The sequence below is a fragment of the Rhincodon typus genome, chromosome 12 (genome assembly GCF_021869965.1).
Source record: "Rhincodon typus isolate 14 chromosome 12, sRhiTyp1.1, whole genome shotgun sequence".
In the NCBI taxonomy this organism is placed as follows: Eukaryota; Metazoa; Chordata; class Chondrichthyes; order Orectolobiformes; family Rhincodontidae; genus Rhincodon; species Rhincodon typus.
The window spans coordinates 19,606,270-19,633,543 of NC_063343.1; the positions used below are offsets into that span (position 1 = coordinate 19,606,270).

Consider the following 27,274-nt stretch of genomic DNA (forward strand, 5'->3'; position numbering starts at 1 on the left):
AAAATGATCATTGCTGCAGTTATAGAGTCATACAGTACAGAAACAGGGCCTTCAGCCCAATTCATCCATGCTGACCAGGTTTCCTAAACTGAACTAGACTGATTTGCCTGCATTTGGCCCATATCCCTCTAAACCTTTCCTATCCATGAACCTGTGCAAATGTCTTTTAAATGTTGTAATCATACCTGTCTCTACCACTTCCTCTGGCAGTTCCTTTCATTATACGACCTGCCCTCTGTGTGAAAAAATTACCCCTAAAGTTGCTTTTAAATCTTTTCCCTCTCACTTTAAGCCGATGCCCTCTAGTCTTGGACTCTCTTACCCCTGGGGAAACAAAGTCTTGCCTAATCATCTTATCTGTTCCCTTCATGATTTTATAAACCTCTATAAGGTCATCCCTCAGCCTCCTATCCTCCAGAAAAAAATATCCAGCCTATCCAGCCTCTCTCTATAACTAAAACCTTCCAATCCTGGTAACATCCTTGCACCCTTTCCAGTTTGATAACACCTTTCTTCTAGCAAGGCGACCAGAACTGTATGCAGTACTCCACATGTGGCCTTACCGTACAATCGTAACATGACATCCCAACCCCTGTAAGCAGTGCTCTGACCGGTGAAGACAAATGTGCCAAATGCCTTCTTCACCACCCTGTATACCTGTGACGCTGCTTTCAAGGAACTATGTACCTACACCCCTAGGTCCCTCTGTTCAACAATACTCTCCAGGCCTCTACCATTAACTGTGCAAGTCCTGCCCTGGTCTGTCTTACCAAAATGCAACACCTCACATTTATCTGAATTAAATTCCATCTACCATTCCTCATTCCACTGGTCCAGTTGATCAATATCCCATTTTTATTCTTAGATAACCTTCTTCACTGTCAGCTTCACCATCAATTTTGGTGTCATCTTCAAACTTACTATCCATGCCTCCTATATTCTCATCCAAATCAATTATATAAATGACGAACGACAGTGGGCCCAGCACTAATCCTTGTGGCACACTGCTGGTCACAACAACAGCATTCTACCATCACCCTCTGTCTCCTACTATCAAACCAATTTTGTTGCCAACTAGCTAGGTCTCTCTGGATCCCAAGTGATCTAACCTTATTAACCAGTCTACCATGCAGAAATTTATCAAAGCCCTGCTAAAGTCCATGTAAACAATGTCTACTGCTATGCCTTCATCTCTGGTCATCTCTTAAAAAAAAACTCAATTAAATTTGTGAGACACAATTTGCCACACACAAAGCTGTGGTGACTATCCCTAATCAGTCCTTGCCTTTCTAAATGTGAGTAGATCCTGTCTCTCAGAATTCCCTACAACAATTTACTCACTATTGATATTAGGCTTACTGGTCTGTAGTTCCCTGGCTTTTCCAACAGTCTTTCTTAAACAATGGCACAACATTAGCCACCCTCCAATCTTGCAACACCTTACCCATGGCTGTTGGTGATGCAAATATCTCTGCTAAAGGCCCCACAATTTCTTCACTAGCTTGCCACAATGTTCTGGATATACGTCATCATGTCTCAGGGATTTCTTTTTTATTTATCCATTTTGGGATGTGGGCATTGCTGGCTGGCCTGCATTTATTGCCTATCCCTAGTTGCCCTTGTGAAAGTGTTGGAGAGGTGCCTTCTTGAACCGTTACAATCCATCTGCTGTGGGTCAACCCACAATACTATTAGGGAGGGAATTCCAGGATTTTGACCTGGCGACAGTTAAGGAACAGTGATATATTTCAAAGTTAGGATGGTGAGTGGCTTCGAGGGGAACTTGAAATGGTGGTGTTCCCGTATATCTGCTGCCTTGTCTTTCAAGATAAAAGTGCTCATGGGTTTGGAAGGTGCTGTTTGAGAATCTTTGGTGAATTTCTGCAGTGCATCTTGTAGATAGTATATACTGTGTCTACTGAATATCGGTGATGGAGGGAGTGGATTCTTGTGGTCAGTACCAGTCAATCGAGCTGCTTTTTCCTGGATGCTGTCAAGCTTCTTGAGTGTTGTTGGAACTGCACTCATCCAGGCAAGTGGGGAGTATTCCATTACACTCCTGACTTGTGTCTTGGAGATGGTGGACAGGATTTGGGAAGTCTGGAGATGAGTTACTTGCCATAGTATTCCTAGCCTCTGATCTGCTCTTGTAACCACTGTGTTTATTTGGTGAGTTCAGTTGAGTTTCTGGTCAATGATAACCCCCAGGCTGTTGATAATGGGGGATTCAGTGATGGTAACACCATTGAATGTCAAGGCAAGGGGCAGTGGTTAGATTGTCTCTTATTGTTGATGGTCATTGCCTGGCATTTGTGTGGTGGGAATGTTACTTGTCATGTGTCAACTAAGCCTGATTTGGAAGTGCCAGTGTTTGACTGGGGTGGACAAGGTGTGATTTCTACTAAGCCTGGATATTGTCCACATCTTGTTGCATTTGAACATGGACTGCTTCAGTATTTGAGGAATGGTACTGAACATTATGCAATCATTGGCGAACATCCCCACTTCTAACCTTATGATGGAGGCAAGGTCATTGGTAAAGCAGCTGAAGGTGGCTGGGCCTGGGACACTACCCTGAGGTACTCCTGCAGAGTTATCCTGGAGCTGAAATGACTGACCGCCAACACGTACGACCATCTTCCTATGTGTCAGGTATGACTCCAACCACCAGAGAGTTTGCACCTGATACCCATTGATTCTAGTTTTGATAGTGGTCCTTGATGTCATACTCGGTCGAATGCAGCCTAATGTCACTCTCACCTCACCTCTGGAATTCAGTTCTTTTATCCATGTTTGAACCGAGGCTGTAATGAGGTCAGGATCTGAGTGGCCCTGTCAGAACTCAAATTGGATGTCACTGAGCAGGTTATTCCTGAGCAGGTGCTGTTTAATAGCACTGTTGATGATACCTTCCATCACTTTACTGATGATAGAGAGTAGAATTATGGGGCTGTAATTGGTCGGGTTGGATTTGTCCTGCTTTTTATCTACAGGACATATCTGGGCAATTTTCCACATCGTCAGGTAGATGCCAGTGTTGTAACTGTACTGGAACAGCTTGGCTAGGGGAGTGACAAGTTCTGGAACACAGTCTTCAGTACTATTGCAGGAATATTGTCAGGGCCCGTATACATTCCAGTATCCAGAGTCTCCAATTGTTTCTTGATTTCACGTGGAGTGAATCAAATTGGCTGAAGACTGCTATCTATAATGCTGGGGACCATTGGAGGAGGCTGAGATGGATCATCCAGTCAGCACTTAGAGTCATCGAGTCATAGAGATGTACAGCATGGAAACAGACTCTTCAGTCCAACTAGTCCATGCAGACCATATATCCCAAATTAATCTAGTCCCATTTGCTAGTATTTGGCCCATATCCCTCTAAACCCTTCCAATTGATATATCCATTAAGATGCCTTTTAAATGTTGTAATTGTACCAGCTTCCACCATTTCCTCTGGCAGCTCATTCCATACACACAGCACACTCTGTTTGAAAAAATTTGCCCCTCGGGTCCCTTTTAAATCTTTTCCCTCACCTTAAACATATGCCCCCTTGATTTTAGGCTCCCCTACCCTGGGAAAGTACCTTAACTATCCACCCTATCAATGCCCCTCATGATTTTGTTAACTTCTATAAGGCAATCTTTCAGCTTCACTCCAGGGAAAGTAGCCCCAGTCTATTCAGCTTCTCCCTATAGCTCAAGCCCTCCAACCCTGGAAACATCCTTGTAAATTTCTTCTGAACCCTTTCAAATTTCACAACATCCTTCCTATAGCAGGGAGACCAGAATTGAACACAGTATTCCAAAAGTGGCCTAACCAATGTCCTGTATAGCTGCAACATGACCTCCCAACTCATATACTCAAAGCACTGACCAATAAAGTCAAGAATACCAAACTCCTTCTTCACTAACGTGTCTAATGCGATTACACTTTCAAGAAACTATGAGCCTGCACTCCAAGGTCTCTTTGTTCAGCAACACTCCCCAGGACCTTACCTTTAAGCTTATAAGTCCTGCCATGATTTCCCTTTCCAAAGTGCAGCACCTCACATTTATCTAAATTAAAGTCCAATTGCCACTCCTCGGCCCATCAGACCATCTGATCAAGGCCCCATTGTACTCTGAGGCAACATTCTTCACTGTCCACTACACCACCAATTTTGGTGTCAGCTGCAAATGTACTAACCATACCGCTTATATTCACATCCAGATCATTTATATAAATGACAAACAGCAGTAGACCCAACACTGATCCTTATGGCATGTTACTGGTCACAGGCCTTCAGTCTGAAAAGCAGCCCTCCACAATCACCCTCTGTCTTCTACCTTTGAGCCAGTTCTGTATCTAAATGGCCAGTTCTCTCTGTATTCCATGTGAGATAACCTTGTTAATCAGTCTACCATGAGGAATCTTGACGAACGCCTTACTGAAGTCCATATAGATCATGTGCACCACTCAGCCCTCATTAGTCCTCTTCATTACTTCTTCATAAAACTCAGTCAAGTTAGTGAGACACGATTTCCTGTGCACAAAGCCATGTTGACTATCCTTAATCAGTCCTTGCCTTTCTAAATACATATAACTCCTGTCCTTCAGGAACCCCTCCAACAACTTGGTCACCACTGCTGTCAGTTCCTTGGCTTTTCCTTACCACCTTTCCTGAATAGTGGCACCATGTTAGCCAACCTCCAGTCTTCTAGCACCTCAGTAGTTGCTATCGATGATACAAATAACTCAGCAATGGGCCCAGCAATCACTTCCCTAGCTTCCCACAAAGCTCTAGGGTACCCCTGATCACGTCAAGGGGATTTATCCACCTTTCTGCATCTTAAGATGTGCAACCACTCCTCCTCTGTAATATGGACATTTTTCAAGACCCAAATTCTCTAGTTTCCAAATCCTTCTCCACTTCTGACTGAAGGTTGCTGCAAAAGCTTCAGCCTTATCTTTTGTACTAATGTCCTGGGCTCTTCCATCATTGAGGATGGGGATATTTGTAAAGACTCCTACTCCAGTGAGTTGTTTAATGGTCCACGACCATTCATGACTGGATGTGACAGGACTGCAGAGCTTAGATCTGATCTGTTAGTTATGGATTGCTTAGCTCTGTCCATCATTTGCTGCTTATGCTCTCTGGCATGCGAATAGTCCTGTTTGGTGGCTTCACCAGGTTGACACCTCATCTTTAGGTATGCCTACTGCTGCTCCTGGCATGCTGTCCTGCACTTTCCATTGAACCAGGGTTGATTCCCTGGCTTAATGGTAATGGTTGAGTTGGAGATATGCCAAGCCATGAGTTTACAGATTGTGCTGGAGTACAGTTCTCCTATTGTCAATGGCCCACAATGCTTCATGGATGCCCAGTCGTGAGTTACTAGATCTGTTTGAAGTCTTTCCCATTTCCACGTTGACAGTGCCACACAACCCGATGGAGGTACAAGGACTGTGCAGTGTCGCTCTTATCAATACTGTCATGTACAGATGCATCTGCAGCTGGCAGATTGGTAAGGTTAAGGTCAAGTACGTTTTTCCCTCTTGTTGGTTCCCTCATCACCTGCCGCAGACTCAGCCTAGCAGCTATTTCCTTTAGGACCTGACCAGCTCAATCATTAGTACGGCTGCTGAGCCAATCTTGGTGGTGGACATTGAAATCCCCGAACCCAGAGTCCGTTTTGTGCCCTCTAAGTGTTGTTCAACTTGTGCCAATTCATCAGCAGAGTGAGGACAGTATGTGGTAATCAGCAGGAGGTTTCCTTGTCCATGTTTAACTTGAAGCCCCGAGACCTCGTGAGGTCTGAAGTCAATGTGGAGGACTCCCAGGCACCTCCCTCCTGACTGTATACCACTGTGCCTCTATCTCTGTCGGGTCTGTCTAGTGATTATACCACAGAGCCACCACCTCCTCTACCTATTTATCTACCTTTATGTGTTTTAAGATCTCCGGCACCTCCTCTCCTGTAATGTCGACTCTTTTCAAGGCATCACTATTTATTTCCCTGAGTTCCTTAACTTCCATATTTTTCTGCATGGTAAGTACTGACAAGAAATATTCATTTAGGATCTCACCCATCTCCTGTGACTGAACACATAGAGATCTTTAAGTGGCACTATTCTTTCCCTAGTTACTCTTTTGTCTTTAATATACTTGTAGAATCTCTTTGGATTCTCCTTTACCTTATCTGCCAAAGCTATCTCATGTCTCCTCTTTACCTTCCTGATTTTCCTCTTAAGTGTACTCCTGTACCTGCTATACTCCTTCACTTGATCCCAGCTGCCTATAGTTTCTTTTTCTTGATCACAGCGTCAATATCTCTAGTCATCCATGTTCCCCATCTTTGCCCTCCACACTAACAGGAACAAACTGGTTCTGAACTCTCATTACCTTGCTTTTGAAAACATTTCGGAGGCAAGAAGGAAATGTTATTTTAATAAATACAAATATATTTTAAAGGAAAGCATGTAAAACCTAATTTTACTGGGGATAAAAAGGTTGCAAACATTCATTTTTTTTCAAAAAGTTGGAAACTTCTTAAGAAGCAAACACAATGGAAATTCTCCATTTTGATTCCTAAAACTAGGAAGATTATGCTGAAAAAAATTCTGAAGTTGTATTATTCACATGTGTGATATGGGTATCACTGGCTGGCCAGCATTCATTGCCCATTCCTAATTGCCCTTGAGAAGGAAGTGCTGAGCTGATTTCTTGAAACATTGTAGTCAATTTGCTGTAGGCACACCCACAATGGTGCTAGGGAGAGAATTCCAGGATTTTGACACAACAGCACTGAAGGAAAAGCGATATATTTCCAAGTCAGGATGGTGAGTGACTTGGTGGAGAACTTGCAGGTGGTGGTGTTCCCATGTAACAGCTGCCATTGTCCTTTCAGTTGGAAGTGTGTTTAGAATGGCATGTCGAAGTAGCCTTGGTGAATTTGTGGAGTGCATCTTGTAGATGGTACACATTGCTGCTTCTCAGTGTTGGTGGTGGAGGGAGTGAATGTTCATGGATGTGATGCTAATCAATTGAGCTGCTTTGGCCTGGATAGTGTCAAGTTTCCTTTTGTTGTTGAAGATGCACTCATCCAGGCAAGTGAAGGGTATTCCAATGTACATCTGACTTGTTCCTTGTAGATGGTGGACAGGCTTTGGGCAGTCAGGATGTGATTTACTTATTGCAGGATTCCTGGCCTCTGGCCTGCTCTTATGGCCACCATATTTATATGGCTAGTTCAGTTCAGTTTCTGGCCAGTGGTAACCCCCAAGATGTTAATATTGAGGGATTCAGTGATGGTGACACTACTGAATATCAATAGATTATGGTTGGATGAGCTGTTTTTGGAGATGGTCAGTGCCTGGCATTTGTGTTGCACAAATGATACTTGCCACATTTTTCAGCCCCAGTCTGTATATTGGATGTCTTTAAAGTTATAGGATTGATTAATATACTAAAAATAAATGGTAAAGTCTTCATACTACTGCTTCTGGGTTAGGGTAAGCCGAATGGTCTTGAGGGGTTTGTTCAGCCTACAAGGGGACTCACTAAGATAGTCAACTGTTTTTTTTTAATGGTGGAATCAATCCTGTTATCTCTCTGGAAAAAGGTGTATCCAACACCCTATTCTTCAATAAGGTCTTCACCTGCTTACTGTACATCACTCAGACAAGTGATTCAATGTCATAGCACCGGTGTCCCTCAGTTATGACAACCAGGCAATGTTAGATCCATTGTTTCTAGTAATAACTATGAGTCCGGTATTTGCGGATCCTAAATATTTCTTTTTGGAAAGGTAGAAGATTCCCGTACGGGTCCTTTTAATGTGGGATAGCCGTTGTGAGCCACCTAACACACAGTCCTGGTGGAGCTATATCTTTGCCAATGGCAGGGATAGCTAAGACAATTGGAGACCAAGTTCAGCTGCAAGGATGGGACTGGCACACAGACATGAATTCCATCTTAAACTTGCATCTAGCAGTCCCAGAATCCTGCATTCATACTTACTTATGGGGCAGTGTTGAAGTGAAGAGAGTGGTGGCTCAGTGGTGAGCACTGCTGCCTCACAGCACCAGGGACTCGAGTTCGATTCCACCCTCAGGCAACTCACTGTGTGAAGTTTGCACATTCTCCCCATGTCTGCGTGGGTTTTCTCTGGGTGCTCCAGTTTCCTCTCACAGTCCAAAGATGTGAAGGCTAGGTGGATTGGCCATGCTAATTTTCCCATTGTGTTCAGGGATGTGTAGGTTAAGTGGGATGAGTCTGGGTGGGATGCTCTGACGATTAGTGTGGACTTGTTGGGCCAAAGGGCCTGTTTCCACACTGTAGAGAATCTATGATCTATGAAATCAAGAATTTGTGAAGTAATAGACTTGTGGGGAGAAGTGATAATTGTAAATGTAAGATAGTCATAAACTTGATTGTATAATGGCTTAGTTTTTGTCTGTTTTTATTCACTCAAGGGATATGGGCATTACTGGCTGGGTGAGCAATTATTGTCCATTCCTAATGGCCGCTTAGTCTGAGTGGCTTGTAGGGCCACTTCAGAGGGCAGATAAGAGTCAACCGCATTGTCTTGGGTCTGGAGTCACATGTAAGCCAGACCAGATAAGAATGACAGATTTCCTTCCTTAAAGGACATCAGTAAACTAGATGGGTTTTTAGTGACAATTGACAGTTGTTACATGAATAAAGAAATGTGACTCATGGTATTTATGGTATTTCCTACACAGAGCCCAGTCTTCATTTTATGTTTGAATGAGTTTGTGGCTACATCAAAGGATCACTAGGAAATGGAATACAAATTTTTAGCTGCAAAACCGCCAAATTAGTGTACTCATTTGAGTACTACATTCAGTACTGAACCTAAGTAATATTGTATTGGCCTTGGAAGAATAACTGATAATTAAGAAGTAATGGGCATCATAATAATGCACTATTGGGAATTTCCAAACACAACATTATTCCAAGGTATCCCATAAAGCAAGAAGCTATTTTAAACACTTCACAAGCATTCCTGTAATTAAAAAGATTATGTCAGTATCCTAATGGTAATTAATGTTGTGTAAGTTTTTCTCCCTTTTTCTTTTTTTGTCAATTGTACTGTTAACAGAATCTGTCTGAAATATCCTATCACATATGTAAACTAATGTCAATGGGAAAAGAATAGCAAGTGGCCTAAATAATTTAATCTTAAAATTGTTTCACTGCAACTGAGGTATCATTGAAGTTACTGATCAATAAGAGATGTAAACAGCCTGCCATCTGCCTCTTCACTATCGTCTATTTTACACTTTCACACGGTGTCAAACTCTACTCCAATGACTTGTCATTATAAAGGGACAATAGGTGGCCAATGCATCACTAAAATGCTACTGATTAGACTGATTTTAGTGACGCTAACCAGTGCAATGATATGCTTGTCAATTTCTCTGTTAATGCATTGCCAGTGACTACCAAATCCATAAGGAACCCAATAGAAATGGTGTTATCAGACTGTCTGAATGTTAGGAGATGAACAAATATTGTCATTCTTTTCTTCAGGATATTAAAAATTATTTCCTTACGTGTTCTCTGAGCCAAAATCAAAGTAAATAACAACAGGTGAGAGGTTTGTTTTACTATTTTTTCTGAATTTGTCTGCAATGTGTTGAGGGTATTTTAGTTACATGCCAGGTTTCACTGAGATTGTTGATAATAATTATGTGGAATAAGACCATATGACCATAAGATATAAGAGCAGAATTAGGCTATTCAGCACATTGAGTCTGCTCTACCATTCGATCATGTCTGATATATTTCTCAACTCAGTTCTCCTGCCTTGTCCCTGTAACGCTTGATTCCGTCACCAACCAAGAACCTATCTATCTCTGTCTTAAATATGCTTAATGACTTGGCCACCACAGTCTTCACCACAATGTGTTCCACAGATTAATTACCCTCTGGCTGAAGAAACTGCTCCTCATCTCAGTTCTATAGGGTTGTGCCTTTACTCTAAAGCTGTGGCCTTGGGTCCTAGTCTGTCCTACTGGTGGAAACATCTTCTCCATTCCACTCTATCCAGGCTTCTCAGTATTCTGTAAGCTTCAATCAGAACCCCCCCCCCCACTTCTAAACTCCATTCAGTCCAGACTCAGACTCTTCAACCGCTCCTCACCCCAACATCATTCTTGTAAACCCCCTTTGGGCCCCCTTCAATGCCAACACATCCTTTCCTCAATACAGGGCCCAAAAACTGCTCACAATATTCCAAATGCAGTCTGACAGGACCTTATGGAGCCTCAGCTGTACATCACTGCTGTTGTATTCTAGACTTCTTGAAATGAATATGAATATTGCATTTGACTTCCCAAGAGCCAACTGAACCTGTGTGTTAACCTTAAGAGAGTCCTGAACAAGAACTTACAAGTCCATTTAGGCTTCAAATGTCCAAAGCCTTTCCAATTCTAGAAAATAGTCTATGCCTCCATTCTTCCTACAAAAGTGCATAACCTCATACTTTCATACATTGTATTCCATCTGCCAGTTCTTTGCTCATTCACCTAGCATGTCAAAGTCCTTCTGCAGCCTCCCTGATTCCTCAACATTACTTAACGCTCAACCTATCTTCATGTCATCTACAAACTTAGCAACGCTGTCCTGAGTTCTTTTGTCCAGATCATTAATATATAATGTAAATAGTTGTGGTCTCAACACTGACCCCTGCAGAACACCAGTAGACATTGGCTGCCGTCCTGAAAAAAACCCTTTTATCCCTACTTTCTGCCATCTGCCAGTCAGCCAATCCTCAATCCATGCCAGTACCTTGCACCTAACAGTACAGGCTCTTATCTTATTTAGTAGCCTCCTTTGAAACACGTTGTCAAAGACTTTTTGGAAATCCAAATAGATCTCATCCACCAGCTCTCCTTTATCTAACTTACTCATTACCTCCTCAAAGAATTCGAACAGATTTATCAGGCGTCACTCCCCTTGATGAAGCTGTGCTGACTCCGCCCTGTGTTTTACCATGCACTTCCAAGTGTTTGGCAATCTCATCCTTAATAAAATCTGACCAGTGACTGAGGTCGTGCTAACTAGTTTATAGTTTCCTGTCCTCTGCCTCCATTCCTTCTTAACAGGGGCATTACATCAGCCATTTTCCTGTCCTCTGGGACCCTTTAGTAATTCCTGAAAGATTTCCGCTGCAATCACTTTAGCTATTTCCTTCAAAGCTCTGGGTGAGTCCATTTGGTCCAGTTGGTTTATCTGCCTTCAGACCTTTCAACAACCCCAGCAATTTCTCCTTTGTGATGGCCACTACCATTAAATCTGCCCCTGATTCTCTTGAAGTTCTGGTATGCTGCTGGTGTCTTCCATTGTGAAAACTGATGCAAAGTATCTATTCAGTTCATCCACTATTTCTTTGTTCCTATTACTACTTACCCAGTCTCATTTTTCAGCAGTCCAATGTCCACTCTTGCATCTCTCTTACCTGTTAGATATCTGAAAATATTCTTGCCATCTTCTTTTATATTGCTGTTACAGAGGGGACGTTGACACCTCTCTGATATTTAAAACCGAAACACCAGAGAAGCTCACATCACCTCATAATCTGTTAAACAAAATGTGAAAAGTCATATAACCTGCCCCTCACCTCCCAATCTGTTGTAAAGGAGAGGTGAAATAAAATGAACTCCTGACAATCACTCTACAAACCACAAGTGCCAATTTATTTGTCTAACTCTAAGAGTTAACAAATTAACAGAACTTCTAACAAACCAAACAATTCCCCCTTAATTATTAACTATTCCTGAATAAAACAAAATTCTAATGGGATGCTGTTCCAATAGATTCAAGTCCCACTTGTATAAACCTAACTAATAAAAACAACTTAAAACTTAATCTCTCAAAATTACAGTTAGGATAAGTGTTCTGGAATATTCTTTGCGTTCTCCGCTGTCTTCTAGTCAGGAACACCTTCCCCCATTGAACTCTCATGTCAGAAATATTAGCTAAGAGCGCCACAGTAGTTTTATTTAGATGGTGCTTACTCTGAGAGCTTGGAGATTTCTGTGAGAATCAGTAAGTTTCTCTTCAGATGGCAGTTCTCCCTCACCCCGATTTTCAAATAACCTCTTCCTTTATACCCTTGATAACCTATCAATTTCTTCCAACAGGATTGGCCCTAGGTTTTCAAAACTATCAGATTCAAATTTAATTGGTTTTTAGTTTCTAAGTGCCTGGTTTCAATTAATTGGTGGACATTCAAACTGGTTGCCTTGCTAACAAAACAAACTGCAGCTTTTTTTCTCTAACCATACAGTCTTTGATACAAATGTTTCAATTTCAATAAATTTCTGTGCATTTGTAGACTTTTTTTTAAATCACCAAGCCTTGAAAAAACACACCATCTTTTAAAGGGTCCACACACTCCTCCCCCCTATCATTTTAAAAACATCAAATCCTACTGTCTTGCCTTCCAATCCACAAGTACTTTGCCAACTTTGCAACATCTCTCCACTTAAGAAAATATCGAACCATCATTATGAAAAAATTGTTTCATTTTTTTCCCTCTAAATCTTAACGCCATTATTACTAGATATGTCCTTATAGCACTGTAACAAGTCTTTCAATTCAGATCTCTGTTCCTGAGGCAGATAGCTTACTATCATATCCCATTCTTTAAGGACTTCCTCATTATTCAATTTATTCTGAGGCGTTAAAATCCAAATCATCTGGAATTCATTCCTCACTCTAAGTGGCAGTAACTAATACCTGTTTGTCTGGTTCCCTTTCCCTGTCATAGTAAGATTTCAGCATGTTCACATGACATTCCTGAGAATATTTTTTCCTTTCTGGCATTTTTTCCAGTTAATTCACTTGACTTAACTTCTTTTCAATTTGATGGGGACCACTTAAACCTTGCTTTGAAGGGATCTTCTACCACTGGAAACAGCACCAATACTTTATCCCTATGGGCAAATGTACAATTTTAGATTTCTTATCTACCTCCTGCTTCATTAGATGTTGTACCACCTTCAAATATTGTCTAGCTAATTCACCTACTCTGTTTAATCTTTCTCTCACCTCAGATACATAATCCAACTGTGAGATCTCGACTTTGGACCTATCAACTTTTCCTCAATTAATTTTAAACACCCTCTTACTTCATGCGCAAATATCAAATCAAATGGAGTACATTGAGTTGATTCATTTGGAGCATCTCTAATAGCAAATAATATAAATGGGATACCTTTATCGCAATCGTTTGGGTAATCCTGGCAGTAAGCCCTCAGCATGGTCTTTAGGGTCTGATGCCACCTTTCCAATGCTCCCTGGGATTCAGGATGATACGCACTTAATTTAAAGTGTTGGATGCCTAAACTATCCATGACCTCCTTAAATAGTTTGGCAGTAAAATTGGATCCTTGGTTTGATTGAATCTTCCTGGGTAGTCCATAACGTGTAAAGAAAGCAAATAACTCTTCCACAACTTCTTTTTTCCCTTGACATTGTGTAATGGAATTGCCTCCTGAAATCTGGTAGACACATTCATTATGATTAGCAAATACTGGTTTCCACTCTTGGTTTTAGGGAGGGGACCTACACAATCAATCATAATCCACACGAAAGGTACTTCAAATGCAGGAATTGACATCAAAGGTGCTGGTGATTTATTACTGCCTGTGGCTTTCCTACCATTGACACGTACGACAGGTATGGCAAAATTCGACCCCATCTTTATGTAATCCAGGCTAATAAAAATGCTTTTATATCTTAGCCTGAGTCTCCCTCACTCCTAGATGACCTCCTACAGGTAATTTAGGTGCCGTCATACTTCCTGTCTGTATACTACCGGTAACAGGATCAGGTGAACTTCTGCCCATTTATCCTCTGCACTAACCCGCTAAGGTCTCCATTTCCACCTTAAGGCAATAACACTCTGAAATATATTCTGATTCCTTTTCTGAGTCAGCTTTATGATATAAATCTTTAATTGTCTCAGCTTTTTGTTGTAACTCCATTCTTTCAGAACTAAACACCTCTGCCTGATCCTCTACCTGCTTAGGCTTTTCCTTTACCATTTCATCAAGCAGAGTGTTAGCTAACTGGACTACAACTCCTTCATTTTTTTCCCCTCCTTGCTTTAACTTATGACTGTGGGATCTTGTCACCACACAGTCTGGAAAAATTCCAGGGTATTTTACTTTTAACTCTTCAGTTCCCTGGTTTTCTTTTGGCTTCTCCACTACAATAGCATCACTCCCACCTTTGATCTGGCTAGGTCATTTCCAAGAACAAACTGTATTCCTGGGATTGACACACTTTCAATCACTCCCACCGTCACTTCCCCAGTCTTGATTGGACTTTCCAGCCTTATCTTACACAGGGAAACACTAAATCTCTCTCCATTTATTCCACAGATTATCACTCTTTTGGGTAACATTTCAGAAGGCATGCAAATACTTCATCTCTTACTATTAGGGACTGACCAGCTCCTGTATCTCTCAATATTGTAACTTCTTTACCTTCTCTCCCATTCTTAACCCACAGAGGTGAAGTCTTTGAAGAGATCGGGCACTATCTTACTATCCAGCCAGTGACTAGGTTGTGCACGCTCCTGTAGCTCCTTAACTTGTCTTGGGAATTCCTTCACTACCACAACTAATCTCACTGGTTTAGCCTCTTTTACCACCTCGTTTTTCCCAGTAACTTTCTTAAACCACCGGCACAGTGATTTTACATGCCCGCCTCTATTACAGTGGAAACATCTGAGGCCTTTCACCACTATTCATCCTGTTGAACTTCTTTTTTCACATATGGTAAACTGTTTCCAGTGTGATTTTTTTGTTGTTGTTTTTCATTGAAGGATCTCCCTTTTTCCCAACTTCTATCCCTCATGGAATGAAATTGCTTTTGGAAGCTAGATTTCAATTTATGCACTAGTGCATATTCATCTGCCATCTCTGCATCCCTTCTCATTGTTTTAACTTTCTGTTCCTCAACATGAATTCTTATCATTTCTGGAAGTGAGTTTTTTTTAACTCCTCCAGCAGAACAATCTCTCTAAGATCCTCAAATGTGTTTTCTGTCTTTAATGCTCTTACTCATCTATCAAAGTTGCTCTGTTTAATCCTTTCAAACTTGACATAAGTCTGACCTGGTTCCTACTTTATATTTCTGAACCATTGTCTGTATGTTTCTGGTACCGACAAGCACTATTAGAGACTGACCAGCTCCTGATTTTCAAATAACTCTTCTTTTATACCCTTGATGATCTATCAATTTCTTGGATTGATATTAGGATTGATCTTAGGTTGTCAAAACCATCAGATTTAAATTTAATTGGTTTTTAGTTTCTAAGTGCCTCGTTTAAATTAATTTGTTCATATTCAAACTGGTTGCCTTGCTAACAAAACAAATTGTGGCTTTTTGTTTTCTTTAACCATACAACCTTTGATACAAATGTTTCAATTTTGAGAAATCTCTGAACATCTGCAGACATTTTTTTAAAATCTTCAAACCTTGAAAAAACACATCATCTTCTAAAGGGACCGCACATTCTTCTCCCCCTATCGTTTCACAAACATCAAATCCTAACACCCTGTCTTCCAATTCACAAGTATTATACCAATTTTGTAACATACTAGCTAGCTTTTTCTCATATCTCATATTTCTCTCAAACCCCATTCACTTCCCTACCTTATTGCTTTTTTATTTACCATCTGCTAGTTTGTAAATGCTTCCCAATCCTCTGTCTTCCAACTAATCTTTACCATGTTGTGTGCTTTTCCTTTTGCTTCCATGCTATCTCTGACTTACCTCATCAGCCATGGTTACCTTATCCTCCCCTTAGTATGTTTCTTCTTCCTTGGGATGATCTCTGCTGTGCCTCCTGAATTATGCCCAGAAACATTGCTGCTCTGCCATCTTCCCTGCTAGGCTCCCCTTTCAGTCAACTCTGGCCAGCTCCCCTCTAATGCCTTTAAAGCTGCCACTTCATTATTTTGGTGTTCAACATAAGCATTCTTAAATCAAGTGTTACACAATGAGACAGAGTTAACAACTCCTCTGCATTTATTTTTCTGTGCCTTAACTCCAGAATTGGAAGAGCACCCAATTCTGTGCTAGAGCTAGAGATATACATTTCCCAGATCATCTGTTACTATGATTGCTGAGGGTAAAGGTAAGTACAACGAGTACAAACATATCATGTAGTCCCATATACAGTATTCTGCAGCAAAATGATTCATTAGCTTAGAGCCACTTAGGCAGAGGAATAAATTGCCAACACTAGCACCAGTGATGAATCAGCTGTATCAAACATAACTGATCAAACTGAGTCCTTGAGAAACTTAACAGCAGGTCTAAACCAGCAGATTTGGAAATGCAAATTGATTAATCTTTAACAAGAGTAATGAATAAAGCCAAATAAAAACGGAAAGAACTGTGGATGCTGTAAATCAGGAACAAAAACAAAGTTGCTGGAAAAGCTCAGCAGGTCTGGGAGCATCTGTGAAAGAAAAAACAGAGTTAACGTTTCGGGTCCGGTGACCCTTCCTCAGAACTGAATAAAGCCAATTGACTTAAAATCGTTAAAAGTACCCATGGGTGAAGAAATTTTAAGATGAATGAGAAGTATTTTTATAATCTTAATTTTAAAACTTTTGACTAACAATGATTATTTCAGATATCTTGCAGTCTGATCCTTAATTATTGTTCAAATTGTTCAAAGATAAGACTAATAATTCTTTTTAAACTATTTCCTAATCAAAACCAAAAGAACTGCGGATGCTGTAAATCAGGAACAAAAACAGAGTCGCTGGAAAAGCTCAGCAAGTCTGGCAGCATCTGTGGAGGAGAAAACAGAGTTAATGTTTCGGGTCCAGTGACCTGAGGTCAGAGGTTCCGAGGAAGGGTCACCGGACCCGAAACGTTACCTCTGTTTTCTCCTCCACAGATGCTGCCAGACCTGCTGAGCTTTTCCAGCAACTCTGTTTTGATTTCCTAATCAAACTGGACTTGAACCCAGGGCTCCCAGTCCAGGGGCATAAACATTACCACTGTACTACAAGAAAGCCTTGAATAAACTGTTAATGTTGGGACGACTGATGGCCCTCAGATGTGTGAAATATCAGTGGGACAAGGCATCAGACAGCAGTTTTAAGTCATGGCTAGGAGTTACTTTGTTAACAGATTAAGCAGCTGATAAGCAAAGTTCAGGGTATAACAGATTTCACCAACCCCACCCAATAGAAATCTTTTAATACAAATATATAAAGTGTTTTGAAGTGAAGGCTGGACAATAACAGTCAGATTTCTGTAAGGCCATTTAAAACGCTCTGTTGTCAGACCAAGAGGAACCTTTGAATCCAACAAAGAAATCTTAGGCCTTTCCTGTTGTATGAGGTAATGGTTCTGAAAGGGTTAATATTGGAGACTACATTATTCTGCACCCAATCTAATGATGTCATAGAAGACTTGGATGAGTATAAGGCAGAACATATTAGGCTTTTATGGAGTGACACCTATATTTACATGAATCTTCATAACCTTCATTACAATATTCAACAGATTAATGTAAGTTGTACCCGATTACTTTCATGTAATAAACTACATCTTGTTAAGATAAGAGTCTGTTTTTGTTAAGACTCAATAGTAGTTGATCCTCTACTAGTTAAACCAATTAGGCCTTCAGGCATAGTCAAAGAAAAGAAAATTAATGGCAATATCTTTCTACCCACAAAAACACATTTTGTCCTGGACATTACTTCTATATGCACACTCCCACCCCACTGAACCTAGATCTCTTTCTTGATGAGCTGCAGATTGTCCCACATTCCTTGAAGCAAGTGATGACAGCTGAGGGGTGGTGCAGGCAAATTAACAGAGGGGGAAATTAAAATAATGGAGTGATATTTTATTAAACCCTTTTTTTGCAACTAAGAATATTTAGTACACATTATTCTGAAAATATCAAATTAGAGCTACATTTTATAAAAAAAGGGAAATATTCATGACAGAATGAATAACCGAATCCATTTTTCACAAACAAGTCATTGGTGGCAGTGTTGATAGTAGAAGAATGACACTTCAATCTCGGCAGTACTTTGGAAATGGATGAGACAGCTCAGTCTTCACAGTATCATCAATATTTGAACTGTGTTGCATGCTGGTGCTTTTACTTAGTATCTGTATCATGAGGAAGTGGAGGAATCTTGTAATACTTAAATGATACACAAGAAAATAACAGCAAAAGAAATAGGAGCAGAAGAAGTTGGCCTGTTTCACCAGTAAGTATGATCATGGCTGAACTTGATTTTGACCTCCACTTGCCTGCCCAACTCCTGTATTCCTTAATTCACTGAGAGGAAAATAGCTGTTTATCTTGACTTAAATAGATTCAACTGTCATGATTCCAAAATTCTCTGGGATTAAGAGTTCCATAGATTGACAACATTCAAGTGAAGAAATTTATCATCATCTCAAAATAAAATGGCCAATTCTTCATATTTAAGATTCCCAGCCTGACGAAGTAACCTCCCAGTATCCATTCTGTTAAGACCCTTCATAATATTGAATGGTATGATGAAATTGCCTTCATTCTTGTAAACCAGAAAAAATAGACTCAATTTACATAGGCTTATATCATAAAACATTCCACTTATCCCAGGAATCAATCCAGTGAACCTTCACTGCATTCCCTCCTTGTTTTAAAGGGAGACCAACAGTAAGTCAAGGCATGGTCTTATCAAAGCCCCATACATTGTAGCAAGGCTTATTTATTATTGTGCAGTGGCAAAATCGAATAGGATAGATGGATGTGCATTGCCTTTTCTCACTAACATATTTCATTGTTGATGAAACCATTTGAATGGAATTTTTAATCTCATTTCTCACGAACAGGGGCATGTGTAATGATATTGCGTAGGTAACAAATACCACACCTATATTTGCATCTGTCATAGAGGAAACCTAATCCTGTTAAAACAGCTGTGCATTACACACCCATTTACTGTTATTGCTGCTGTCCTTCATTACCTTGTACAACCTTATAATTAATAATGCATGCTTCATAATTAAAATTAATCATGAAATTATCCGTGGTATTTCTCATAGGACTTGGAATGTCAATTCTGATGGTTACTGCTGTTCCAATGCAACCTAAATTGAACAGTGCTTCTGTACTGTCTGTCTGTACTGCACTTACCGGCTGTAAATGTAAACTATCACATGATTAATGCATTAAAATTATTACTGATGCTGAAAGATATAATTGAAGATAACATGTTTCAGATAGGATTGACCTATCACTGTACAAAATTTGCCAATAATTCAGACAACATTTTTCTTCCTTCCTCAAACAGTTGTAAGAGCAGATATTCATTGCTTTTCTTTATCATGCAACAGTGAATTTACATATGATTTACGTTACATATAATCCATTTGTTTGTTCTTTGCACTTTCCAGACCCTTCATTTTTAATGTAATTTTTCTTCCCCTATTTCACACTCTGGGAGTTGTAATCCTGTTAATACAATAGCTCTGCCATGAGAGTTTCTGAAGATGAGCATTTGAACAGGGCGTCATTTGCCTTGATAGATTCCAGCCACTGCAGCCAAATTCAACATCAGTAGGCCTCATAAATAATTCTGTCTCACACTTCCACATAGATCTGTAGCTCTAAATTATGAAAAAAACCAACTTCTAGTTCACAAGAAAACTACAGATAAGCAAGTCCATTTGACCAGTTCATCTATTCAGAATAAGCCTAAATTATCCATCTTGCATCATCAATGGGTTCTGAAACAGTTAATAGTTCTTTAAAACCACTTATTCAGTCAAGATTTTGCTCACCACTCTAACATCTCCTTCGACTCATGGCCCATTTTCTTTTCACCTCTTTGAAGTGCCTTGCAATGTTTTTCAATGTTAAAAGCACAAAAGTAAAATCACAATAAGTTGAATCACAAGGAGTCCACCTGCAAATTCATATTAAGTGGAGCTTCAAGACAGCCTAGGAAGATCCTGTGTAAACATGCACTTTGTCAAAAAAAATTCAGACAACATTTTTCTTCCTACTGAAAAAAAACAAAATCACAATGACACAGTAAATGTGTAAAGTTAGTGGGAAATGGAGAAGCAAATTTGTAAGGAGATCTCAGATAATCTGTAAGAATGATAGGGTTGTATCAGTTGGGGATTTTACCTTTCCAAGCATAGACTGGGACTGCCATAACATTAAGGGCTTGGATGGAGAGGAATTTAAGTGTGTACAGGAAAGTTTTTTAATTCAGTATGTGGATGGACCTACTAGAGAAGGAGCAAACCTTGACCTTCTCTTGGGAAATAAGACAAGTCAAGTGAATGAGATGTCAGTGGGGGTGCACTTCAGGGCCAATCATCATACTTCTATTATCTTTAAAACAGTTATGGAATTGGACAGACCTAATCTAAAAGTTAAAGTTCTAAATTGGAGTAAGTTCAATTTTGACATATTAAGCAAGAGGTTTCAAAAGTTGATCAGGAGAGACTGTTCGTAGGTAAGGGGGCAGTTGGAAAGTGGGAGATACTGAAATACTGAGATAACGAGAGTTCCAAGGCAGTATGTTCCTGTTAGTGTGAAGGGCAAGGCTGGGTAAGTAGAGGGAATGCTGGATACTAGAGAAATCGAGGCTCTGGTCATGAAAAAGAAGGAAGTATATGTCAGGTATAGACAGCTAAGATCAAGTGAATCCCTCAAGGACTATACAGGAGTATACTCAAGAGGGAAATCAGGAGGGGAAAAAGGGGACAAGATAGTTTTGACAAATAGGGTTAAGGAGAGCCAAAGAGATTCTACAAATACATTCAGGACAAAAGAATAACCAGGAAGAGAAAAGATCAACAAAGCCGTCTATGTGTGGAACCACAGGAGATGGATGAGATACTAAACGAGTATTTGAATCAGTATTTACAGTGGCGAAGGATATGGAAGCTAGACAACATGGAGAAATAAACAGTGATATCTTGAAAAGTGTCCATATTACAGAGAAGGAGGCCCTGAATATCTTAAAATGCATAAAGGTGGATAAATCCCTGGAACCAGATCAGGGGTACCCTAGAACTTTGTGGGAATCTAGGGAAGAGATTGCTGGACCTGTTATGAGACATTTGTATCATCAATAGCTGCGCCAGGTGCTGGAAGACTGGAGAGCAGCTAATGTGGTGCCATTATTTAAGAAAGGTGGTAAGGAAAAGAGATTGTTGACTTGCTTACCGAGCTGGCTTGTTCTCGTTCAGATGTTTCTTCGCCATGCTAGATGACATCATCAGTGGAGCCTCCAATGAAGCAATGTTATGCCACTTCACTTGGAATCTATACTGTCTGATCTGTAATGGTGAATGGTGTCATTTCTGGTTTTCATCAGTATGGGTTTGTATATTGGGTCCAATTCTATATGTTTGTTGATTGCCTTACGGGTGGAGAACGATGCCTCTAGGAATTCCCATGCGTGTCTATGTTTGGCTTGGGCTACTATGGTTACCTTCTCACAGTTAAACTGATGGCCTTCGTTGTCTGAGTATACCGATATTAAGGAGAGTTCATCGTGCCGTTTTGCTGCTAGTTGATGTTCACGTGTTCTGATGGTTAGATTCTTTCCTGTCTGTCCAATGTAATGTTTGTTGCATTCATTGCATGTTATTTTGTCAACCATGTTGATTCTGCATGTTGTGGGAATGAGGTCTTTAATCCTTGTAAGTGTTTGTCATAGAGTGGCTGTGGGCTTGTGGGCTACCATGATTCCTAGTGGTCTTTAGGAGTCTTGTTGTCAGTTCCGATATGTTCTTGATGTAGGGCAGTGTGTCCAGTGTGTTAGGTCATACTGTGTCCTCCTGTTGTTGTCTGTTTAGTAGGCATCTTTGGATGAAGTTGCTGGGATATTCGTTTATAGTGAGGAATTTGTATAGGTGCTCTTCCTCTTTCCTGCGTAGTTTTGGAGTGTTGCAGTGTGTCTGAGGTTTGGAACTCCCTGACGGTCATACAGTATACAGTACATAGTATACAGAAGAGCAACACATACTGATCAAGTCCTCAACTTCCAAAGCAACCACCCCAACGCCCACAAACAAAGCTGCATTAGGACACTATTTAAATGGGCCAGGACAGACTACAACACTCCAGAACGACGCAGGAAAGAGGAAGAGCACCTATACAAAATCCTCACTGAGGAAGGGTCACTGGACCCGAAATGTTAACTCTGATTTTTTGTTCACAGATGCTGCCAGACCTGCTGAGCTTTTCCAGCAACTTCTGTTTTTGTTCAAGAATGTTGGCGTGGTTAGAGGGTTTGAACTATAGGGAGAGGCTGAATAGACTGGAGCTATTTTCTCTGGTGCATTGGAGGCTGAGGGGTGACCTTATTTAGGTTTATAAAATCATGAGGGGCATGGATAGGGTGAATACCCAGATAGGGGAGTCTAAAATTAGAGAGCATAGGTTTAAGATGAGAATGGAAACATATAAAAAGGACCTAAGGGGCAACATTTTCACGCAGAGGGTGTATGGAATGAGCTGCTATAGGAAGTCTTGGAGGCTAGTACAATTACAACATTTAAAAGGCATTTGGATGGGTATATGAATAGGAAGTCGTTTAGAGGGATATGGACCAAATGTTGGCGAATGGGAATAGATTAATTTAGGATATCTGGTCAGCAAAGATGATTTGGACTGAAGGGTCTGTTTCCATGCTGTACAACTCTATGACTTTGTGAAAAATGCTTTTATTTTTCAATTGGTTCAGATTTTCATTGGGCAATAAAAGGTATTGAAATATGTTGGGGGTTACCTCTGGAAAAACTCAATCTGTCTGCTTAGTGTGCTGTCTTCGGACACGTGTGATATATTCTGCCATATTGTTGATGCAGTCAAATGTGTTTTCCATATTTCATGCAGCAACACAAAATCCTCTATGGCCATTGTGACTTTGGCAAGTGGGTGAGCAAACAAGCAATAATTGGATACTCCAGCATCATTGGCCTCCTCGGGCTTCTTACTTGAAGAATGCAACTATGATTGTCTCATCTTTTCATTTTACTTGTGCAATGTATAATATTTGGTGTATGTTTTTATGGTTGCCCACGTTAGAATTTCCATGATGTCTTCCTGCAGGTGAGCAAAAGGAGCCTCAGCATTAAGACTGTTCTTCTCACTCTACTCTTCCTTGTTCTTAGCTTCTTATGCAGTTATAGTCCATCTGAATGCATCATGGCTGCATGCAGCAGTTGGCAATTGAGGCTTCTGTCACCACCCCCCATTCCTTCCTTATCATGAACATAGTCTCTAGAACAGTTGGGATGTACTTCCAACATTCACAAAGTAACATAGCTTTTTGGACTTTTCTATTGCCAGAAGTACTAGTTTTATTGGTGCCATGCATGTCAGAGTAGACCATAGCAGTGACATGTTCCTTGCTTCATCTTGAAACATTAAGTAGTAATCGGTAAAAGATGGTAAAATAGTCCATGTTAGGAATATGAAATAAACAGAGAAAGAGTTTGAGAAACTCAACACGTCTGATAGAGAAGAAAACAAAGTCAACATTTCATGTCCAGTGACCCTTCATCAGAAATTGGTCAGTTCTGGCAAAGGGCCACTGGATCCAAAACATTAGCTATGTTTTTCTTTCTGCATGCCCTCAGACCTGCTGAGTTTCTCCAGCACTTTCTGTTCTTGTTTCAGATTTTCAGCATCTGCAGTTCTTTACTTGTATTTTCATGTTAAAAATGTCCCCTGGCATATAAATAAAACAAAGAATTGCAGATGCTGAAGATCTGAATCAAAAATAGAAATTGCTGGAGAAACTCAGCAGGTCTGGCTCTTTGAAATGAAAGCGGAGTCAATGTTTTGAGTCCAGTGGTCCTTCTTCAGAACTACTAGTCACTATGACAAGGAGATATTTATGCTGATGACAAGGGATGAGGAGGAAATGAGTAAGCAGATAGATGGGGATGGAGCCAAAAGAGGGCAAAAAAATCAGTTAGGCAGACAGAGGGATGGCTGTTAACAAGCCAGGGAAGGAAAAAAACTGATAATGTGTTCAATGAGTGGGTGAAAATGGCTAGAGTGTGCTGAAAGCAGCCCATGTTCTGACAGGGCCTAGAGTGTGGGTGCGGGTGAAAGGACTTGGAAGGAGGTGCACTTCACTGGGGAGATGAGGTCCAGACTAGGTGACCACTTTGCACAATACCTATGTTCTGTCTGTAAAATAGACCTGCGCTTCCAGTTGCCTCCCACTTCAATACACCACCGTCTTCCCTGACCAACATTCTGTCTCAGGCCTGCTGCAGTGTTCCAGTGAGGCTCAGTATAAGCTGGAAGAACATCATCTCACTTTCTGCTTGGGGACCCTGTAGCCTTCAGGACTCAACATCGAATATAATAACTTTTGGGCCTAAAAGTCTTCTTCCATGTCCTTCAACAGCTATCTACCCCCAATACCTAGCCTAGCCTCTGACCTGCTCTTGTAGCCAAGTCCCGTTGAGTTTCTCATCTATGGTAAACCCAAGGATGTTGATCATGGGAGTTTCAGTGATGGTAACACTGTTGAATGATAACAGCAGTGGTTGTATTGTCTTTGGAGATGGTTGTTGCCTGGCATTTGTGTAGCACAAATATTATTTGCCACTGATCAGCCTAAACCTTGATATTGTCCAGGTGTTCTTATATCTGGACATGGGCTACTTCAGTGTCTGAGGAGTCATGAATGAGGCTGAACATTGTGCAAACATCAGTCAACATCACTATTTCTGACCTAATGATGCAGGGAAGGTCATTGATGAAGCAGCTAAAGATGTTTGGGCCTTGGACATTAGCCTGAATAACTGTGTAGAGATGCTGTCTTTTGATATTTCCATGAAGAAAAATCACGTTGTTATTTCTGGGACGATGCTCTGTATTAATTAGTTGCTGTGGTTTCTTACATCACAACATGTCCCCATATCCCTTGATTTTCTTAGTTTCCAAAAAATCTAGCCATCAGAGCTGTCGTGAACGCAAGAAGTCTCACCTAAGTCGCATGAACTATCCTTCTGGATTCAGCTTGTATTGAGACCAGACTGATATATCTCAGGAAGAATCACAAGAGACCTTTTAAAATTCAATGAATATTTCCAATGGTTAACAATGAGCAATGGCTGTCCTCGAGGAGTGAATGGCTCTTCTGATCGCAGTAATAACCTGTCATAGGATCATTTAGTTGTAGAGGCATATAGCATGGATACAGACCCTTCAGTCCAAATTATCCATGCCGCCCAGGTTTCCCACACTAAATGAGTCTCAATTTCCTGCTTTTGACCCATATCCCTCTAAACCTTTCCTAGGGTGGTTAAGAAGGCGTTTAGCATGTTTGCCTTCACTGCTCAGACCTTTGAGTATAGGAGTTGGAATGTTATGTTGAGGTTGTACAGGACATTGGTGAGGCCACTTCTGGAGTACTGAGTCCAGTTCTGGTCTCCCTGTTATGGGGTGGATATGATTAAGCTGGACAGTCTTCAGAAGAAATTTACCAGGATGTTGCTGGGAATGAAGGGTTCGAGTTATAAGGAGAAGCTGAGTAAGCCGGAACTTTTTTCACTGGAGCGTAGACGGTTGAGAGGTGACCTTATGGAGGTTTATAACATAATGAAAGATATAGTTAAGGTGAATAGCATGTGTCTTTTCCCTAGGGAGAGGGATTCCAAGACTAGGGGACGTATTTTTAAGATGAGAGGAGAAAGATTTTAAAAAGACACCAGGGACAATTTTTTTACACAGAGATGTGTGTGGAATGAACTTCCAGAGGAAGTGGTAGATGCAGGTACAATTATGTTTAAAAGACATTGAGATAAGTACATGAATAAGAAGTTTGGAGGGATATGGGCCAAGAGCAGGCAGGTGGGAATAGTTTGGTTTGGGATTATGGTCAGCATGGACAGGTTGGACCGTAGGATCTATTTCCGTGCCGTATAACTCTATGATTCTATGACTCTATTCATGTACATGTCCAAACGTTTTTTTTTAAATGTTGTAACTGTGCCTGCCTTCCTCTGGCAGTTTATTCCATATACTCACCACCCTCTGTGTGAAAATGTTGCCCCTAAAGTCCCTTTTTAATCTTTCCTCTCTCACTTTAAACCTATGCCGTCTAGTTTTGAACTCCCCTACCCCAGGGAAAAGACCTTTGCTGTTGACCTTATCAGTGCCTCTCATGATTTTATAAACCTCCAGAAGGTCACCCCTCGACCTCTAAACTCCAGGGAAAAAAAGTCCCAGCCTGTTCAGCCTCTCGTTATAACTCAAATCCTCCAGTGCTGACAACATTCTTGTAAACCTTAGTCATCTGAGCTGATGGCTGATATTTTTAAACCTTATTTACCACAGCTAAAAACCAATGGATAGCTCTGTACCCAGACCTAGACTAATTGAAAAAAAAACTAAAATGGAAGCAAGATGCAACAGTTTTGATATAGCAGCCATTTTGCATTTTGATCTGAATAAAACGTCTGGTTGTGAGAAATCATTTTGTGCAGAGATCACCAACATATTGATTAAGTCACTGCTTCTCAACAGGGAGACAGATGAAGGATTCCAGGCCTGCTGTACCAAACCTGGCCACCACAAACCACAACCTGCAGTGCCGTAAAAGTGAAATGAAAGAACATTTAATCACTCTTAGACCTGTTCTGCTCAGTCCACGTGGGGGAAGCAACATGCAACTGTTTATAAGTGACAAGGTTCTCAAATGAAAATGCATATACAAAGAATAAAAGGAGAGAAGGGTGGGTTCTATTGTTAAACAGTTGTTTATTCTATTGTTAAACTTTGTCACTTATAATCAAATATTTGCAATAAGTCAACCTTCACCTTTTGTGAAGCAAAAGTCTGTGATGCTGGTTATTTTAAAATTGAAACATGCAAACATCTGAAGGGGGCTAAATGAACTATGTAAACTTGTGGCTCTTTGACCACTCTGAAGAATGCTGGGTGTGGTTGTGGCACAATCTGAAAAAAAGACTGAATAATAATCCACAAACCTCCAGGATTGAAAATTCTACGGTTTCACCCCTCTTGGTACAGAAACATCTCCTCACCTCAATCGTAAATTGTTTGCTCCACGTTCTGAGACTATGAGATTCACAAGCTTGGCGAAACATAATACAACGCAAATCATGTCAAGCTGTGCAGTTATGAAATGTGTCATATAAGTTCAAGACTTTTCTTGCATTCTTTTTTATTTTCAAAATTTAATTCAAAGTAATTTTCAGGATTAAGTTTT

The 27,274-nt window shown here is 40.5% G+C and overlaps 1 long non-coding RNA gene across 2 annotated transcripts in view; it reads left to right on the forward strand.

Annotated features, from left to right (window-relative positions):
• Positions 1 to 26,797, forward strand: part of LOC125484598 — a 41,290-nt gene extending 14,493 nt beyond the window's left edge. For both annotated transcript variants that reach the window (XR_007263431.1, XR_007263430.1), the window contains exon 4: positions 26,569 to 26,797. This is a non-coding gene — a long non-coding RNA (uncharacterized LOC125484598). The remainder of the gene's footprint in view (positions 1 to 26,568) is intronic.
• Positions 26,798 to 27,274: the final 477 nt, after the last annotated feature.